Raw genomic sequence first — 6,925 nt, 5'->3', positions numbered from 1 at the left:
TAAGTGAATCAGTATTTACTTCAAAAAATAATGCACACATGATCTTTCAGGTTATCTTTTATTAAACCTGATTCCCAATCCTACTGTATTATTTTTTGGCAGTAGCACCACCATTATTCTAGTCAACCAACTTAACATCCTGGCATCACCCTTGACTTTTTTCTTTATTTATTCCATCCAAGTCAGTCAATATATTCTATTAAATCTTCCTTTGAAAACATCTATTGTCATTACCTCTCTATTCTAAATCCTCTTCACTTATTATTTCTTTTATCAACTTCTATCTGCTCTGGCTCTAATATTCCCACACAAGTAAAATAAAGGCAAAATCTGATGGAAACTTCTGGTTAAAGGCAGAAAAAATTTAGCATTCATATTTGCCCCCAATTGCTTTCCAAACCTCATGAGAATAAAAGAGATTTTTAAAGCCATAAACCATAAGAATAAAGATACTGGATTAAAACTCAATAGCAACAAAATGTGGAGAGCTAGAAAGAAAATAATAGAACAGTAGATAACATAGAAGACATAAAAAGGCTGAGCTCTTGGCCAGGAATAGAGAAGCCTAAAAGCAACCTACTTAACATTGCAGAACTCTTGACACATTCAGAATTCCACAGCACAAGGGTTCCTCTGGAAGTGGCTTGAAGGCAGGGCCAGAAATGGCAAGATTGATTAGAAATTTGGTAATAGAACTTTAAAACTATCATTAATATCTTTAGATAGAATTTAAAAGTGTTGCACCTACAGAAGAATAAAAGGATGTAATCCATAAGGAATGTTTGAGAATAAATAATGGTTTTTGGAAATTAATAAGCAAGAGAGCATAAATAAAAAAAACAGTGGAAGGATCAAATTCCAAATAAAACAAAATAATAAGGTGGGCAGATCCCCATCATGACTCTGTGCAGTTGGGCCACGGCCCTTCCTAACTCTGGAAGAAGAATAAAGCTGTAGATTTTTGGAGGCAACAAGCTGATGATTACTGACTGGGAATTGTAAGCATTCCACATTATAACTGGGGAGATTAAGATAGTGTGCTTCAGGATACCTGAAGGTTGAGTGCCCTGTCTTTGTTGGATCTGAGAATGCGGTCATCCAGATTTTCACATAGAAAGCATCAAACTGAGTCACCTATTTTGCAGCCCAAAAGACTTAAGAAACTGTGATTTTTGTTGCCTAACAAGGCACCCAGCCAGGAGATCCTAAAGTGAAAACCCAGAGGATAAGCTTTGCCCATCAGCTCAGTCTTCAGACTGAAATTCCGTATTTCTCCTTAAATCTGAGTTGGCTGCTAAAACATTTAAGAAAAGTCTCTGATGGGAAAGCAGGAGGCCAAGACAAACAGAAAAGGGCCACATGTAACAAAAACTGTGGCAGAAAAAGAGAACTTTAAAACTATCATTAATACCCTAGAGAGATTAAAAAAAAAAAAAAAGGGCGTTACAACTACAAAAGAATAAAAGAATGTCATCTATAAAGGAAGCTTGAGAATAAATAAAGGCTTTTGAAAATTAAAAGCAAGAGAGCATAAATGGAAAAAAAATGTGGAAGGATCAAAGATAAAGCCACAGGAATCTCCTAGAAAGCAGAGGAAAAGATAAAACATGTAAAATAGGCATGAAAAATAAGAAAATTAAAGGAAAATTCCAAATAACCAAAAGACCCAAGGAGAAAGAAAATACATGGAGGAAGTCATCAACGACATGATTGCAACATTTTTTTCCAGAACCGAAGTACATAAAATTCCAGCATAAATGGTCTACCAAGTGTCCAGCACAGCGTATGAAAATAGATCCACACCACATAATGCCTTTGAAAATCTGAAACAGCAGGGCAGAGAAAAGCTTCAGGAAAAAAAGAAAAAAAAAAAAAAAAAGAAACCGTTTCAAATAGCCACATTAGAAGAAAGGGAAGACAGGAAATAGGTGTCTGAAAAATCAGAACATAGCAATAGAAGCATGTTATTTAGAGATAGGTAAACAAAAAGAATCTGAATTTAAAAGTGTGAACATGTTTTCTCCCAAGAAACAGAATAGAAGTAAGAAGTCTAGAGGATTAGAGCTTTGTAGAATATTTGCCACGTTAAACTATTTCCATGCATAATTTTGATGAAATTAAAAACTAATAGAAAAAGAGAGAGCCAAAACCAAAATCCTTCGGCACATCATCCTGCACAATGCTTTGTTAAAATACCACTTTTAGCATTTTTTCTCTATTTTTTAGCCTTCAATAATTCCCATTTAGAATTTGTATTTCTGATATAAATCACCAAAAATGTGATTCCATAGCTGCTTTTCTTCAGCCTAAAACCTTTATTCTAGTCAGACTGTTCTTAGTAACTCTTAAATATAAGAAAGTATGCATCTTTCATTATTCTCTCATCACAATATGAATCAAATTCTCATTTTTCTCTTTTCTACCAACATCCAGCACACACTTTTAGCTCTCTTCTTTGAATTATTCTGTATGTATATTCTAATGTGTTTTATATCACTTTCTAATTCTCACGTGTCAGTTCTATTCATGACTGCCAAGTAGATGTATGATACTCCTCATATATCCAAACAGGATTTGAAACTACGCACACTATAAATTCCAAAGCATTGTTTGTGACTCAGGAATGAATGAATACATACATACATACATACATACATCATACATACATATATGCATACATGCAGGCAGGAAGCTAATGAATGGTAAGTAAATGTCCAATTTAAACTTGTTGAAATTTTAAAAACATGATTTACATTTTCAATTTTAAAGAAAGAGTATGTTATCCTCAAATTTGCAATTTTTCAGGGTTTTTTCTTTGAACAGAGATATTCTTAAGGATTTATAACAACTCACATTTTGTGGACTCCATAGGCTTAAGAAATGAGGAATCAACATCTAATTGAAACTTCTAGAATCATTTTAGTCTATAATAATCTTAGGAACCACAAAAATCTTAGGAATCCTATGAACATGGATAATTTTATAATATTTTCTAGATATTTTTCCAGTGGCAAAATTTGCAGTTGAGAAATAATTTCAAGGGCCATAACAAGTCATTTTCTAGCTGAAAAAGAAACATGAAAGCATCCACTGTTACAAGAGAAATGAGAGGCTAATATCCAGCCACTGGAGTGCTCACCAAAGCGTCTTCTGAAGGGGCCACTTGCCAGGGTGAATAGTTTGCTTAGCCTTGGTGACAGGTTGGTATCCTCTCCTTTATTATTCCCTTCTCTAGCCAAACCACAAACATTCAGGTTTAATCACATCTGTAGACTGGGCCAATAAATATATCCTTCCACCCACAACACACACACACACACACACACACACACACACACACACACACAAAGAAGCTAAAATATCAATCCCTTCCTATGCTCTAAAATTGTTTAAAATGTTCATTTATATTTTCTGTCATCTAGTTTACTTTATTTAAATATGATGATACAAATTAGGTCTTCATATTTTAACCAACAAAACTTCATCCAAATAAAACTCAAAGAGAATTTTTTTTTAGCAGGGATGGTGGATTATTAACCACCATTTTTTAATGGATATGAAGGAAGCCACACAAATAATTACAGCAGACTGGTAATAACATACAGCCAGGTGAGGAAGATAACACACTTGGTCCACACCTGGAAAGTGGGATCTAGTATACATGTAGTGCACCTCAGGGATGGATGCAGCCCCTCCTCAACCACTGAGTCACCGTGGGGCCCTCTGTGAAAGTCACATGAACCCGAGACTCAGATTCTTTACAACAAAAAATAATTTGATTATTTGAGAAATAATAATGACTACCATTTATTCTATCCACTTCTGTTAACTAAGACCTTTCCTAAGCAATGAATATTTTATCTTGTCTAATTCTAACAGCAAACCTCTAAGATTATTCTACTCTGAGAAAATGAGGCTCAGAGAAGTTCAGTCATCTCCCCATATTCACACAAAGTGGAGGAGTTAGGATTTCTGCTCAGTTCCTTATAATCCCACTGTATGTTATGAGTACAGACAGAAAAATGGATTTAAAACAGACCTTTATTCTCAAAAGCACAAAACAACTTTTAGGATGGGAGGAGCAGAATTTTCATATCTATTTTGTTAATAACACAAAGAGATTGTGTGTTCAGTGACAATTGGAATTAAGATGACATCTCACATTATTTAACTTTTAGTTAAAAAATATTACATCAGAAATGCTTAGCCCCAGAGCTTGGAGATCACCTAATTCGACAATCCCATTATATATGGTTAAGATTCTAAGGAGAAGGAAGTATTTCCTTAAGGGTACACGAAGCCAGGACTGGCCTGAAACCTGGCTGACCCCCAAGCAGTTCAGTGCTCTCTCTTCTGCAGAGGGCAATGCCTCTCTCTCTTTCTCTCTCTCTCTCTCTCTCTCTCTCTCTCTCTCTCTCTCTCACACACACACACACACACACACACACACAGATTTCTATGTACTCTGATAGTTCTAATATTCAGCATCTTTTGATTAACAGAGAAATACTTCTCCTTTTAGAGCTCATGATAGCATGCCCATTCCTCTTTTTAATTTTCCACTGTTCACAGGACAACGGAGAGAATTTGACAGAGATTGACAGTGGCAGCACCCACTGCAATGGCACAGACCTGTCAAGGGTGGGATCAGAAAAGAGGCCAACATAAAAATATTTGTAATTTTCCGCTTCTAAATGGTGCTTCTATCGTGCCGCTGATGAAATCCACCCCTTCTCCCAGTCATTGGCCCCTTCCATTTGTCCCCAGTGCTATTATACCTTAGTATATCTTGCATTCTCAATTTCTAAAGCAAAAGATATGCTTGATGCTTACAACATTTTGCTGAGCCAAATAGAAAAATAGAGAGTGAAGGTTAGAGAAGGAGGAAGAAAAGTGAAACTTTTTGTTCATGCCAACAACAAAACCACTTACTGCTTTCAGCAATATCATTCTCTATTCACAGTCTATGTAGGAATCATGAATTCACTAAGGCAATAGAGCATTCCCTGGGGAGAAACTCAGCAGTCACAATAGCCAAACAGCTCCAAAAGTTAACTTATGGGGAGCGAAAAGAAAAGAATGCTTATGTCAGCCCAAACTGCCAAAGTAGTGGCACATCAGACCTTAGACTCAGTGAGAGAAATCAGAGTCTGAGACCTGGAAGGAATTTTAGATAAACCTCCAATCCCCACGTTTCAACACAGGGAAACCTCCAATCCCCACATTTCAACACAGGGAAACCAAGGCTGGCAAAAATTAAATGCTTGGGCCAAAATCACACAGGGTCGGAGCGAGAAATGGAACCCAGGTTTCAAAATCCCACTCTGCTTTTATTCCACTAGAACTAGTATGTCATATTAGGCTCCATTGCTCAGTCCTTTTACGTTGACACTGAGGATGACTACCATGCCTCCACCTAGTTAGTTTCTGACTGCCCGGTGAGAAACAGGCTCTCCTAAGCTAGGCAGGAGATCCCACAAGGTACATACTATCGGTGAGGCACGTTAACAGGGCAGGAAGGAGATACAACTGTTAAAAAATATCCCTTGTCCTTCTGAGATTCCGGAAAAACTAGGGATATGACTAAAACCCCCAACAAGTGCCACAGAAGCTTAGAAACTTACTACTAGACAGGAAAAACTCAGCCGGGCGCGGTGGCTCAGGTCTGCAATCCCAGCACTTTGGGAGGCCGAGGCGGGTGGATCACGAGGTCCGGAGATCGAGACCATCCTGGCTGACACGGTGAAACCCCGTCTCTACTAAAAATACAAAAACTTAGCCGGACGCGGTGGCGGCGCCCGTAGTTCCGGCTACTCGGGAGGCTGAGACAGGAGAATGGCGGGAACGCGGGAGGCGGAGCTTGCAGTGAGATCGCGCCACTGCACTCCAGCCTGGGCGACAGAGTGAGACTGTCTCAAAAAAAAAAGAAAGGAAAAATTAATACATTTTTACATAGTTCATGTATTCATGTACCATTTGCCAGAACTGTGCCGTGCACTTTTACATTGTTTTATACTTTCACATTGTTTAAAACTGCCGACATGCTTGAGACATAAGAATAATTATTACAGTGAACACAGTAGGTTGCCTACCTTTTCTTTTGTCTTTTTAACAAAACATTTCTCAGTATCCATAAAAATTTTCCCACAGTGAAAACTCTAAATCCAAACTTTCTGGAAACAAGTCATACAAATATAAAAATTTTCCATTAATAGAAAATAAAATGATCCCAACACATTTATGAAGCTAGCACAACCTTGATATCAAAGCCTAATATTTACAGTGCTGAAAAAGGAAAATACAGGCTGTTACAAATAAAGATGCAAAATTCCTGAACGAAATATTAGCAAAACAAATTCAGCAATGTGTAAAAAGACAATAACCTCATGACTAAATAAAATTATCATACGAAAAGATAATTCTAAATTTAAGCAAGGTTAGCTTGAGACAAGAAAACAAATCAATTAATTAACCAATCAATTAACATTAATTACTGAATGTATTAAAAGACATGATTTTTAGTGGAGGCAAAGAAATCAGGGAATTCAACATCTATTATCGATTTATACTTAAAAAAAACTCTTAGCAGCCTAGAAATAAAAGAGAATTTCTTTTTTAATCTACACACACGCACAAAAATCAAAATGATGAAATATTACAATCTATTCAAAACAAGAAAGGAATGCTCTTCAGGTCAAGAACTTGAAGTCCTAGCCAGTGCAGATTAACAAGAAAAAATATGATATAAGAATTTAAAAAGAAATAATTATTATCATTGTCAAAAAATGATACGATTGTGTACCCTGTAAGTAAAAAATACTTTATAACAAATTATTAGAATATATCAGAAAAATGTAAGCAAATTTGCTGGTTATGAAATTAATATTTTTTTTGCCAGGTGCAGTGGCTCACGCCTGTAATCCCA

This window comes from Macaca nemestrina, chromosome 7 (assembly GCF_043159975.1).
Source record: "Macaca nemestrina isolate mMacNem1 chromosome 7, mMacNem.hap1, whole genome shotgun sequence".
In the NCBI taxonomy this organism is placed as follows: domain Eukaryota; kingdom Metazoa; phylum Chordata; class Mammalia; order Primates; family Cercopithecidae; genus Macaca; species Macaca nemestrina.
The sequence above is the reverse complement of the archived record's forward strand: the minus strand, read 5'-3'. Positions refer to the sequence as shown.